Below are 14,940 nucleotides of genomic sequence, written 5' to 3' on the forward strand. Positions count from 1 at the left end.
AATTAATTACCGGTAGTCCACAAGAGACCACTGCAATCCTCTCTGCCAGAGAAATACAAATGGCTGTATAGGTTGAGAGGCAACACTCTGCATCAAGCATGGGGCAAGGTAAGGGGGCAGCTCTCCATGAACTACCACAGTCGGTACAAAGATTGGACCAATGCCATTGCTGTTATTCTGCACCACATGCTGGTCATCTCGCCAACTGAGATAACCAACATCCAAGCAAGTGAGAATCAGACAGTACATACTTATGGCTGAGAAAAGAGACATGCTGACGAAGCTTTAAGTCTTCCACTCATCAGGACAGAAGCAAGAATGCTCACTTTCAAAGGGACCTCTGATTGGTCAGGACATTACTTTGCCAAATGCAGTGGGGAGCTGTCGTCTCGCATCCTTTTGTTTATTCAAAAAAGCTGCAACGTTTGGACAGATTCCTTTTGCCTGCAGAACAGGTCCCGGTGGATGAACATATGTAGCATCCAGCAAGAGTTAGTAAGCTACATTGCGAATCCGGCTGTTTGGTTTATGGTGTCATTCTTAGCAGACTTGGGATTGTTCAACAAGTGCTGCTATCAGGGACAACATGTAACGTTAGGTGGGTTTTGAGTTTTGCAAGTACGGGTTCGTTGAATCTCAGCAGTACTCTGACTATTGCAAACAATCAAAGGACATGCTGTTTGATATGATCCACAAGTCAATGGGACAAACGGCCTGCACATCAGCACTGGATGTCATGTATAATATGTGTAATTTGTGTGTTAGGCAGAACATCCTTTTGATTTGACGGCAGATTTGATGGAAAACCACAACACCTGTTGCTGCTGCATAGTAGCAACATGAAAGGGTTAGCTTCACCTTTTGCTCAAATTTTGGAGATACCTTACCCTTCCAGGGTAACTTGAGGTAGACTGGGAACATTTGATGCCCAAATGTGACCAGTCCACCCCAAATTACCCTGGAATGGTAAAGTATATGGCCATCAGTGGGATACATTCGTGTTCCCTTTGAAATTTGGCATTCTTGTATCTGTCCTAAGATAAATCATCAAAAGCTTGTCTCTTTTTTCCGCATTACACAAGTTCTATTCTACCGAACAGCTATTAATATTTATTTACTAAAGCCACGGGCAAATTATTTTTTAAAATTGTGATAACATACTGCATGATCATAAAGGCTACAGGAAAAGTCTAGAAGCAACTCATGAAGAACTGGAGGTCCTGGATTTATCGCATTACACAGTGAACACAAGTCACAAAGTACTCCAGTGGGTGATAATGTGTTGTGGCCGTCTAAGGTCCTGAGGTTCTTGCTGTCCACGCAGTTCGCGAGTTTCTCTGAGTGAAGGTCCATTCAGAAGGACTGATCTTTTTTGGCTTACGCCCAAATTGGACACAACAATCATGTAGCCGGTTGATCACCTTTTTCTTCCACATCATCTGTTGCTTTGTCCGATTTCTCAGTTAACCTGATGTTCATTTCTTCAAAGAGCTTTGCAATATTTGACAGTTTGAATCCACTTTTAAAATTCTGGGCAGTACAGGCATAGAGAATGGGATTAACGCAACTACTGGCTAAAGCTGAAATTATACCAGAAGATTTCATCTTTAAAATAAAGTCACAAGTTGTCTCTGAGGCATCTCTGTGGAAAAGGCTAATGGCCAAAGCATTGCTTATCTGATATGGCAGCCAGAAAACTGCAAAAGCTACAATAACTGTCAAAATTACCATCCCACCTTTGTTCAAGGTTTGAAAGGTTTATTTTGGTAAACACAAGTGAATAGCAGGAACACATTATGATAAAGGGAATGAGAAAACCCACCAAGAATTCCAAGATATATGCTGCCTCACTCTTCTGGGTAAGAGTTTTCATATATACGCGGTTTCATCCTGAATCTGTAAAAACTGGACCAGCCAAAAGAAAGGCTGATACCCAAATAAGAGCGATTACTTTACCAGTCATTCTCCGTCTCTGCCACTTCTGTAGACACGTTGTGTGCTTCACAGACACCAACCGCAGAACACTTATCGCTCTGATGGAGAAGATGCTGATGTACATGAATGACAGAATGAGATAGGATGTAACTTTCAACAGTCCATTATGTAAAGGACGGATAGTCCATTGATAAACGGTGAATGGTATAATCATGGCAGTAAGTAAGTCTGCCACAGCCAGGTTCAGTATCAACAACAAGGTCGCAGATAGTTTCTTAATGTGACGAAGAATGATCCAGATCACTAAGAGGTTTCCCAGTACTCCAACAAGACAAACCAGACTAAGAAAAAAACTGATCATGACAATCTCTGTGTTGGCATTGGATATGCTCCCATTCTGACGTGGGGTGGTGGACTCCATTTCGATGATTACACAGTCAGGTACGTTCAAGAATTACTTTTGGGCTGGAAAGTGGCTTAAAACATAGAACATAGAAAATACAGCACAGAACAGGCCCTTCGGCCCACGATGCTGTGCTGAACCTTTGTCCTAGATTAATCATAGATTATCATTGAATTTACAGTGCACAAGGAGGCCATTCGGCCCCCGGAGTCTGCACCGGCTCTTGGAAAGAGCACCCTACCCAAACTCAACACTTCCACCCAACACCAAGGGCAATTTTGGACACTAAGGGCAATTTATCATGGCCAATCCACCTACCCTGCACATCTTTGGACTGTGGGAGGAAACCGGAGCACCCGGAGGAAACCCACGCAGACACGGGGAGGATGTGCAGACTCCGCACAGACAGTGACCCAAGCCGGAATCGAACCTGGGACCCTGGAACTGTGAAGCAATTGTGCTATCCACAATGCTACCGTGCTACTTCCACAGGCAGTGCATTCCATGCCCCCACTACTCTCTGGGTAAAGAACCTACCTCTGATATCCCTCCTATACCATTCTTGCAGCCACGTGTTCAACTGCACTCTCTCCCTATTCCTAGCCTCGCTATCACGAGGCACCGGCAACAAACCAGAGATGACAACTCTGTCTGTCCTGGCTTTTAACTTCCAGCCTAACTCCCTAAACTTGGTTATTACCTCCACACCCGTTTTCCTACCTATGTCGTTGGTACCAATGTGCACCACGACTTCTGGCTGCTCACCCTCCCCTTTAAGGATCCTGAAGACACGATCCGAGACATCCCTGACCCTGGCACCCGGGAGGCAACATACCTTCCGGGAGTCTCGCTCGCGACCACAGAATCTCCTATCTATTCCCTTAACCATTGAATCTCCTACAAATATTGCTTTTCTATTCTCCCCCCTACCCTTCTGAGCCCCAGAGCCAGACTCAGTGCCAGAGACCTGGCCGCTAGGGCCTTCCCCCGGTAGGTCATCCCCCCCAACAGCATCCAAAACGGTATACTTGTTTTGAAGGGGAACGGCCACGAGGGATCCCTGCAATGCCTGCCTGTTTGTTTTTTTCCCCCTGACTGTAACCCAGCTATTCTTGTCCTGTACCTTGGGTGTGGTTACCTCCCTGTAACTCTTCTTAATCACCACCTCTGCCTCCCGGATGATCCAAAGTTCATCCATCTTCAGCTCCAGGTCCCTAACACGGTCTTTGAGGAGCTGAAGTTGGGTGCACTTCCCGCAGGTATCGTCAGCGGGGACACCGGTGGTATCCCTCACCACCCACATCCTACAGGAGGAGCATGCAACTGGCCTAGCCACCATCCCCTCTTACCTGACAGAATATAGCTGCCCTGTGGACTAACTAGATCTCCGCCCTCCGACTCTGCTCCCAGTCAGCTACACTTCCTGTAAACTCCTGGCTCTCTTCTCACTCTTTGCGGAAATGTCGGAAACAAAATGAAAGGAGCACCTTACTCCCGCCTCACCTAACTCCCTCGGTCACCAAACTCTTACTATAGCACTCAAAATGCACCAAATTCAGCACTCAGTGCAAACAAAGTCTGCTTCTTCTGGAAACTAGTTGCTGGAGATCGCTGTGCTATTTAATTTCTGTTAACTTGATTCCGTCATTGTATTTGTCAGTTTCCATGTGAGCAGTAATTGGATAAGAAGCAAATTGTTTACCAGAATGTGAAGGAAGTTACATGCAAGAAGAAATTGTTTCATTTTCTTCATTAATTAGGTCTGTCACAATTGCAACTTCCCCCTTTAGTGTGCCAAATCACCCTGCAAGACCTGCTCTGGCCTTGGAATTAACAATCAGCAGTCTGCTATACGTCTTGTAGACTAATCGACCAATATCTTTATCGAAAAAGAACTTGACCAGTATTGTGAATGGTTCTCTCTCTTCAGATGCTGTCTCTCCTTCAAACCCCACCAGCATCAGTGCAATCCTCAACAATCCATCATCCCACTGTCTTTACCATTCTTCCTGTTTCTGCACTCTTACCTCTGGTGTCCCCCGAGAATTTATCTTTGAGCTCCTGCTATTTCTAAATGACCCCCTGTCCCACAGCATTGGTTTTCACATAAACCAGTGTTCATGATGAAGTACAGATGTTGGGACTGCTCAGGTGGGGCTCTCCAATACCCTCCACAGAGAACGGCACGGGACATCACTGTCTATTCTACCTTGTACACCCTCATGCTGTCATGGCTATGGGAGACATGGAGGACAGAGATGTCTCCTCCAACAATAAGGGCCAGGATGTCACAGAGGAAGGTGCTGCGGCCATTGCAAGGGCACAGCACGACAGAGACACCGGTAACAATGTGATGACTAACAGAATGCAGGCAGGCTAAGCTGCCAAGACATTTCGTTTACCATTTGGTTTTTTACCCTCTAATGACTGGCAAGCCCCAGCTCCTTTTTCCTCAGACATCCTACTTTGCTCTAATATACCTTGATTTATAATTGTGCAATAAAATTGCACAACTTAACATCTGCCCTGCCAGTGGTTTGATCCTTTGCGTACACCAAACTGTGCTGAAATAGGGTGCCCTGGCACTAAATGTGCACCTTTGGACCTAAAAAGCACTTTGTTCTCCAACCTCAGGGAGGTTAAAATGAGTGCAAAAATGAAATGAAACACAGCTCCAGCCCATAATGAATTGGGTGGGTGGTGATGTCATTTGAGCAGTTCAAGCAAAATTGTGGACTGACATTCAGTAGCTTTCTAAAAGGTACTGGTGGGCGGGGGAGAAAGGGTCAAATTTGTTTAATAGCTGGGAGACAACAACAGATACTCAGACAAAATTTTGGAAACATTCTGCATACGTTTCGAGCCAAAGTGAACTTATGGATCCATTGGTATGAATTGGGCAGCACGGTAGCATTGTGGATAGCACAATTGCTTCAGAGCTCCAGGGTCCCAGGTTCGATTCCGGCTTGGGTCACTGTCTGTGCGGTGTCTGTACATCGTCCTCGTGTGTGCGTGGGTTTCCTCCGGGTGCTCCGGTTTCCTCCCACAGTCCAAAGATGTGCAGGTTAGGTGGATTGGCCATGATAAATTGCCCTTAGTGTCCAAAATTGCCTTTAGTGTTGGGTGCGGTTACTAGGTTATGGGGATCGGGTGGAGGTGTTGACCTTGGGTAGGGTGCTCTTTCCAAGAGCCGGTGCAAACTCGATAGGCTGAATGGCCTCCTTCTGCACTGTAAATTCTATGATAATCTATGATAATTTCAAGACCTGAGGCAGGAATCAGGGGCGGGATTCTCTGACCCCCCGCCAGGTCGGAGAATCGCCGGGGGGGGGCGGCGTGAATCCCGGGGTGGGGTTCTCCGGCCCGCGGTGGCCCGAAGTCCCGCTGCTGTAATGCTGGTCCCGCCGGCGTGAATTAAACCGTCTCCCTTACCGGCGGGACCAGGTGGCGCGAGCGGGCTCCGGGGTCCTGGGGCGATCTGGCCCCGGGAGGTGCCCCCACGGTGGCCTGGCCCGCGATCGGGGCCCACCGATCCGCGGGCGGGCCTGTGCCGTGGGGGCACTCTTCCCTCTCCGTGTCGGCGATAGCCTCCGTGATGGCCAATGCGGAGGTGACCCACCCTGCGCATGCGCGGGGATGACGTCAGCAGCCGCTGACGCTCCCGTGCATGCGCAGACCAAAGGCCTTCCACGCCAGCCGACGGGACAGCAACCACTCCAGCATGGGCCTAGCCCCTAAAGGTGAGGGCTTGGCCCCTAAAGGTGCGGATTTCTCCGCACCTTTGGGGCGGCCCGACGCCGGAATGGTTCACGCCACTCCACCCCGCCGGGAACCCCCGCCCCACCGGGTAGGGGAGAATCCCACCCCAGATGAGCCTGTTGACAATTTTGTAACAGGATTGAACAATAGAGCCAGAAAATATGAAATTAAGGACACAGGAAATTAAGGCTGTTGGGATCCGTTCATTTGGGGCCCTGCACGCCCTGAGTATGAAACAAATCTAAGTGGAAAGGACCAGCTCACAATACGCAGGGTGTGAGCACTGCCAGCGCACATGAAGTCACTAGCAGACCGGCAAAGATATTGACTAGCCAAATGGCTAGCTTTCAATTAAGTCAAGGGAAAGGCAGCATTAGAGATGAGACCAATAAAGATGAAGAGTTCCAGATGCTTTCCCAGCAAGTGGTCCAAGGATGGCTTGATAAAATATAGCAAACACAAACAGCAATAAAGCAATACCTGTCTATTAGAGATGACGGGTGCAATTCAGTGACCCGATTCTGCCCAGCACGGATCCAGGCGCAATGAGTGAATCGCTTGCGAGTCCCAAATCAAGATCCACGTGGGTCACCCGACTCACTCCGCCCAGCACGATCTGGATCTTGCCCTTGCTGGGTGAGATCCAGATATAAATATTTAAATGAGCCTTCCAGCTTATTTAAATGTCAGGAAAATCAATCTCAGTCAAGCAATTCTTCAAATGGACGTGGATCAGTTATCAGTTGATAATAAAGATTATTATTATTATTGACGATTGTGACACACAAAAGATTATTTTGATACAAAAGATTAGCGTTTGGCAACACTTCAGCATCAGTATTGTTCCAACGAGCTATGGACTAAATTTGAAGCCGATTAGGCAGAGTCCAGTGTTACTTAGGTGACATCTTGGTTACTGCAAAGAATTAGGAAGACCATCTCCGCAACCTAGATGCCACACTCCACAGAGATTAGAAGATTATGGATTAAGTCCAAAAACACAAATTTGAATTTTTCCAATCTTCAATTGAATATCTGGGTCATGCCATCGACGCCAAGGGACTGCATAAGTCGCCTTCGAAAGTCAAAGCCATTACCGAGGCATGTGCATCACAGAATGTGAACCAACTTGTATCTTTCTTAGGCTTTCTAAATTACCATGAAGGTTTGTCCCTAATCTGGCTACTGTTCGAAATCACTTGCACAATCTACTGTGCCGAATTAAAATGTGGAAATGGGGGGGGGTGAGGAATCAATGTGAGAGAGCATTCATGCAAGCCAAAGAGGTGCTACTCAAGTCTGAAGTCCTGACACATTTTGATCCAAATTTACCCCTGCTACTGGCATGTGATGCATCACCTTTTAAGGTTGGGGCGGTGGTTTCCCACATAATGCCCACTGGTGAAGAGATGCATCCAGGACCTTGAATAAAGCCGAAAGCAATCACGCACAGATAGCGAACGAAGCCGTGGAATAATTTTTGGAATAAAATGTTTCCACCAATTCCTGTATGGGAGGAAATTCACTTTATTAATGGACCATCATCCACTAAGAACACTTTTTGGATATCAGGATCTCATACCGGGATTCCATCACTGGCAGTGAGCAGAATGCGGAGGTGGGCATTGCTCTTGTCAGCATGCACATACACAATATAGTATTGTTAGTAACCTTCATTTCATGACAATGCAGATGGACTCTCCCGACTACCTTTATCGAAATGTTCGCTGATAAGCAGTTTGCGTCGAAACATTTTATACTTCAAACAAGTGGATAACACTCCTGTAACCACAAGACAGGTGAAGGAGCATGCCAGAAGTGATCCAGGATGGTCGGAGGTTATGGAATTGGTGCTTCCAGGCAAGACTTCAGAGGCAAACCTTGAGTTAAAGTCATATTCAACCCGTAGACTTGAGTTATTCGAACAGGCAGATTGTTTCCTCCGGCGAATGAGAGTCTTCATTCCATCATTATTAAGAAAATGTGTATTAAACAAATTACACAAAGGCCACGGTGGTATTTTACGGTTGAAGGAGATAGCCAGGTGCAATCTTTGGTGGCCTGGGCGAGATGCCAAAATCTAGAAGGCGGAAATGTGTTTGCCTTGTGCAAAAGTGTAAAACCTGCTGCCATTAGCTGCTGCACCCGTGGAATGGTCGGAAGAGGCCAGGCAATGGGTACATATTGATTATGCCGAACCATTGGAAGGGCACATGTTTCTCATTCTAGTCTATGTTCACTCAAAATGGCCTGAAGTTGCCATCATGAAGTCAATGTCATCGGAGGAAACAATTGAGAGAACGGGTGAAATCTTCAGCAGATTTGGTTACCCTGAACAACTGGTGAACGATAATGGGCCACAGTTCATATCTCAAGAATTCATAAACTACTTGAAGGAGAATGGAATTCAACACATCCAGCCTGTTCCTTATCACCCTGCCACAAATAGACTGGCAAAACGATTTGTGGCCACCTAAAATGGCCGCCCGCAGGGATCGATGGGAAATTTGGCCAAAGCCAGAGCACAGACAGGCTGCAGCCTGCAAATATACAAAAGCTGCAGCTCAGACTTTTGCAGAAACTGACCTGGGAAAATGACCGTTAAAAGGTCATCCCGGGACAATGGGCTCCAGGTAGAAACTGACAATAAGTGGCAGGCTTGGTGGCATCTGCTTTCCTTATCTGGGAAGGCATACGTACCTCGGACACTAACGGCCATGGCTGACCAGGACCCGCCAGCCATCAAGGTGGCAACCCTTAATTGGTCGAGATCGATCAGGGTGATCGAGCCCTGATCCAAAAGCGTGCAAAATTTCCACTGGATAAAAGGAGCTGCCCAGTCCACCACTCGCTCTCTCGACTGCAGCTTTCGACAGCTAACAACAATGGTGAACCCTTCACCACCAAGAGGAAGACCATCCATGCCATCCAAAGAGGGACCAGAGCCAGTGACACAGACGGCCAGCAACAGATATCCAGCACTGCCAGACTACAGGATTCAGTTAAGGCCATTTCTGCTCTGTACTTGCCAGTCAACTGGAAGTTAAGTTAAGGTCTTTCTAGTGTATTAGTTTAGAGTTCAACTTGTATGTGTGTGTGATTGACTAATATTAACTATGTGTGTGTAACAAAATATTCTTGTATTAAGCAACTTTTGGTCATTTGTCCATCGTGTATGGATTAAATATACACTGTGGATTAGTTTTGTACAGGCAGTGAAATATTTGTTAAAGGTAACCAGAGAACAAGGTTCATTGTCTAACCGTTTGAGTCGATTCCTACCCACGTACAGGAATACTGTGTACTCAACAACCCAAGTTTCTCTGGTATTGCTAATGGTTAAACGTCAAATACGTGCAGCATTTGATTTTCGAAAACCACTCAAGACAAAATAAATTGTTGAAAGAAACATCAGGTTCACATCATATGGTGGGAGGACAAGGTGAACCATTGTGTCTTCTGCCATCGTCAAGAGGTTCTGGCAAGAAATTATACCACAAGTGAAAAGTGGATTGCTGCCGAAACCATACAGAGAACGACGACCTCCGGAAGGTCTGACATATTGACAGCTGTTGTTGATTGATTGTTCATGTTGCTAATTGATGTTAATTTTAGACTGTTTATTGTGTCAGGCCTTTGATTTAAAGGGGGAGGAAATGTTGTGTATTCATAGTGTTTCCTCACAAGCAGCCTTGAACAGGGCACTTTTGGAGGGCGATTGCGTAATGTTATCAGAAATAATGTCAAACGGGCTGTCTAACATCACAGCTGTAGTGTTAACATCTTCTAATAAAGCTCTACGTTTTGGTTGAATCTCCAAGGCCTGCAGACTCAATATTCTTTTTTTAAATTTGTTCATGGGATGTGGACGTTGTTGGCTGGGCCAACATTTATTGCCTGTCCCTGAAGGCTTTAGGAGTTAACCACATTGCTGTGGATCTGGATTTACATGTAGACCAGACCAGGTAAGGACCACAGATTTCCTTCCCTGAAGGACATAAGTGAGCTAGATGGGGTTTTAAGACAACCGATGATAGTTTCACGGTCATCATTGGACCTTTAATTCCAGATTTCTTTTTCAATTCAAATGTCACCTCTGCCCTGGTGGGATTCGAACCTGGGTCCACAGAGCATTACCCTGGGTCTCTGGATTACTAGTCCAACAACAATACCACTAAGCTACCGCCTCCTCTAATTCTCTCTTACAGCAGCCTATTTTTAATATATATATGTTACCTAAATCATCAGGATCAATCCTGCCAGCATTTTTCTCATTCATCCACCCACCCCACTTCCAGTCACACCCAAACACACTTCCCTCAGTAAAACAGACGTTGCACACAATGATGGGACCGAGACTAGTGAGTGGGCCACATGAATAGCCTTCCTTCACCTCAGTGGGCCACAAGATTGAGATTGGGCTTGTTCACTAACCATAACCCCATGAATAAGATTAAATACATTAAATACATGCTGAATATTTCATAACAAATTATAGATAATGCTAGCCATTTATATATTAATAGAACTGTCATCATCTACAAATGATAAAAGCAAAATAAATATTTATGATTTGGAGAGCACCATTCTCATAGTCAATGTTGTGAGCAATCAGCATGCACCAAGAGGGATTGGCACGGTGTACAATGGTTAGCACTACTGCCTCACAGTGCCAGGGACCCAGGTTCAATTCCGGCCTTGGGTGACTGTCTGTGTGTGGAGTTTGCGCGTTCTCCCTGTATCTGTGTGGGTTTCTTCCAGGTGCTCCGGTTTCCTCCCACAGTCCAAAGCTTGTGCAGGTTAGATGGATTGGCCATGCTAAATTGTCCCTTAGTGTCCAAAGGTTTAGGTGGGGTTATGGGGATAAAGTGGGGGCTTTGGCCTAGGTGCGGTGCTTATTCAGAGGGTCGGTGCAGACTCGATGAGCCGAATGGCCTATTTCTACACTGTAGGTATTCTGCCTCACTTCACTTGCCCTTGGTTTATATGTGTCTCACTTCAGTCATACCGGTAGGAAAAAAACCACGCCGACGGAATTTTGCGGAATGTGCCAACCCTGCGTGTGAGCGACAGGTCCACAAAATGTCTGGTGGGCCACAGTCAAAACCACCGAGTTACAGCAACCAGAAAACAATTTGGTGCTGCTCATGTTTCTGGACCTGCAACATTTGGTTTACTCTGGATCCAACAGGCCACACAGTGCCTCTGACATTTGCAGTCACTTCTTCAGAGGGTGTGTGCGTGTGTTATAATATATATCACGTTGCACTGTAACTTACTTCAGCCACGCAGCTACAACTCCATTCCCTTTAAGGTCAGTTGTGTCAGATTCACTGAATCCACTCGAACTTCACACCTTCAGCTGCTCTCCGGCGGGACACAGAGTCTTCCGCCATCCTGTGGCGGATGGTGGGATTGCAGAGGGCATGCGCAAAATGCCCAAGGCAAAGAGGCAGGGAAGATGGGTCCAGAGTGCAGACAGACTCCCAGCTTTACAAACACTGGATAAATGCCGCCCCGGCAAGTAAACATATGGGACGCGACACAATCAGCAATTTTAAGCAACGACCCTGTAAAGAGCAGAATGGTTATTCACCTTGTCCTCGATTAAGAGAAAATCTACAATCAGTTCTGTCTTGCTACTATCAAGCCCAAAGTTAATTGGTTCAAAGTGTGTCTAAACTACACTTGCGCTAACATAGTAAGTAACCCTGATTTATTTGAGTTGATTTATTTACACCTACAGTAATTAAACCAACTACTGAGTTCTTGAACAGGTAATGATCATGTACCATTGTTTCTGACCGGATAGAGTGACATCCAACATGATCAGCCTGTGGGAAGGAGGACATCATTATTACCGAGTGAGCCGCCTGTTTAAACTAAAAATGCATGTGGGAATTGATAACACACATTGGTTACCTTTATAAATCAAACTGGGGAATTCAGTAGTTCCCACCATCACAGACGATGACCGCGTTGGTATTACTGACTGCACCCTAGATCCTTCAGAGAGCACCTGAGCAACATTCGTAAACACACTGGGCGGGATTCTCTGTCGGCCGAAGACGGAATCGGAAAACACGATTAGGCGGAGAATTGGTTTTGATGTCAAAATCGTGTCAGGCGGCAGGTTCACGACCAATCACATTCTCCGGTGCCTCGACAGTGGCGTCAATGCGTCCCACTCCGCACGTACAGCAAACGCCATTTGCATATCATTAGCAGGCCTGACCCGGTATTCTCGGGGGCCTCCGTGATCCTCCGCCGCCACCAGGGGGAATTCCCGATGGCGAGGTTCGCTTGAGCATTCAGAAATCGCGAAACGTGCGCCGTGGCTGATGAGGGGGGTGGGAAGAGGTACGGAAAGTGTCCAACATCGCCATAGTGTGCTGACAGTTGTGCCGCTGGCCGGGGGGGTGGGGGCTTCCGCCAGGGCCGGGGGGAGTATCGGGGGGTGGCTAGGAAGAGGGCTGTGGAGACGGGGTGGACGGGCACAGTACACCATTCCGCAGCTTGCTAGGCCGCCATGTGGCTGAGCCCACTGTGAACCTCGCGCCACGGGTCATATGGGTGTTCCCCCAAGCCACTCCCCCCGGCCCCAACTGACCCATCAACAGGATTGCATGCTTCAGGGCCACCAGTCCCATCTTGTTGCCTGGGATGAATGTGTGTGTGGAGTGGAGCGCTAATATGCGGCTGCAGCTTGTCAGCCTTTCAACTGCCAATCCGACCCCGGCAAATCTGACACCGTTTTCCATTGGAATCAATCGTGTTCCACGTGGCACCAGTGCTAGCCTCTCAACTAATTGGGATGGGTGCGGCACCAGTTTTGCTGTCGTAGAATTCCATGAACCCTGCCCTGGCATCAACACTTAGTCTCAGGAACAGAGAATTTGACCGCATATGTATCTCTTGATGAATAAAGACCATCTTTTACACTCTCCTAATAAAGCTGGCAACATTCCCATTAAATGCATTTGTTTAGTTGCATGCAGATAACGAACCTGACCTTGACCAAGCATTCCGCCTTAGTTGAGCTCCATCCACCACTGATCCTTGTCTTTCCTGTGTGCGCATGGCTTCAAGGTCCACTTCCAGGACTTGAACATAAGAATCGAGGCTGACAGTCCAGCGCAGCCCTGAGGGTGCATCTTTTGGGCAAGGTGTTAAATCGCCTGTTTCGCAGGCAAATATGAAAGATCCCACGGCGCTATTTCAATGACGAGCAGGAGTTATTCCCAGTGTCCTGACCAATAATATATCCCTCAATCAACATCACAAAGACAGGTTATCCTTTTGTGATTACATTGCTGATTGTCGGGGCTTTCTCTGCACAAATTGGCTACATTACATAGGTTTCCTTGGTTACAGCAGTAACTGTCATAATATACACCAGTATATCATGGTGCAGACACACACTGATGGACACACAGTGGGACCAATCAACATACACAACACTGCAGCCAATCACCAGTTAGAGCACACGCACTATAAAGACAGGGGGCATCAGAGTTCCCGCTCATTCGAGCTGCAGCTAGCTAGGAGGACAGAGCTCACAGCCTGCAGCACAGACATTCACCATGTGCTGAGTGCATCGACTGGTTAGGACAAGGCAAAGATCTTTAGTTAAAGCTAGTATCGTGTTAACCCACAGTCAGAGTATGTTACAACAGTTAATGATTCAATAAAATAGTGTTGCACTATTTCAAGTGTAGGTGACCTGTGTGTGTTCCACAGATCCAGAGCACCCAACACAACATGATACCAGGAGTTGAGGGATATTAGCACTTCTTCAACCGAGCTGCAAGTGATCTGCCTTCCACCAGCATTCCGTCATCCTGCAACATGGACAACATCTGCCCGCCGCCGCCGTTCTGCATCGCCGGCAACCTCGGGGCCAACTGGAAGATATTCAAACAGTGCTTCCAGCTCTTCCTTGAGGCCACAGACAGGGAGGACACCTCGGATACCAGGAAAATTGCTCTCCTCCTCTCCACGGCCGGAGACCATGCCATCCACATTTTCAATTCTCTCACCTTTGCGGATGATGAAGATAAAACAAAGTTCAAGACGGTCCTCCTCAAGTTTGATACTCACTGCAACGTAGAGGTGAATGAAAGTTTTGAGCGCTACGTGTTCCAACAGCGTTTGCAGGGTAAGGGTGAACCTTTCCAACCCTTTCTCACGCACCTCCGCATCTTTGCAGCTACGGGCCCACCTCCAACTCCATGATACGCAACCAGATCGTTTTCGCCGTTCACTCGGACCCCCTACGACAGCAGCTCCTCAATGTAAAGCAGTTCACCCTAGCGACCGCCATTGAGACCTGCGTGCTACACGAAAACGCCACGAGTCGGTATTCCCACATCCAAGCGGCTGAAACGGTGCGTCAAGGTCCCCACGAGACGGAACGGGTCCAAGCGATTGAACAATTCCAGGGCCTCAGCCTGGGTGAGGGCAGCCATTTCGCGCGCTTTTCACGGACTCCCGCGCTTGTGCGCACCAAACGAGGGGACGGCAACGTCGAAGAGCGTAATGCGCAGGTGCGCACCATGCACGACCGCACCGCACATGCGCGGTGGTGCAGCGAACGTGCCAACGTCACGACATGCAGCAACTGTGGCTCCGCCCATTTAAAACGGCAATGCCCTGCCAAATCTCGACAATGCCTACGATGTGGCAGACTTGGCCACTATGCTGCATGCTGCCGAGCAGCTCAGCCTGCCACTTCATATCGCTTCAGCCAGCCTCGCAGGAATGTCCGGGCAATTCAACCCACGGTCACCGAGTCCGATGCGGACCTCCCACACAGCAGTGACACCGAAGACCCGAAGGCGCCT

General features: G+C 47.6%; 1 pseudogene; it reads right to left on the bottom strand.

Annotated features, from left to right (window-relative positions):
• Positions 1 to 1,401: 1,401 nt before the first annotated feature.
• LOC140430227 (somatostatin receptor type 1-like) lies at positions 1,402 to 2,356 on the bottom strand (annotated as a pseudogene).
• Between the last annotated feature and the right edge of the window lie 12,584 nt (positions 2,357 to 14,940).

The sequence above is a fragment of the Scyliorhinus torazame genome, chromosome 10 (genome assembly GCF_047496885.1).
Source record: "Scyliorhinus torazame isolate Kashiwa2021f chromosome 10, sScyTor2.1, whole genome shotgun sequence".
Classification (NCBI taxonomy): domain Eukaryota; kingdom Metazoa; phylum Chordata; class Chondrichthyes; order Carcharhiniformes; family Scyliorhinidae; genus Scyliorhinus; species Scyliorhinus torazame.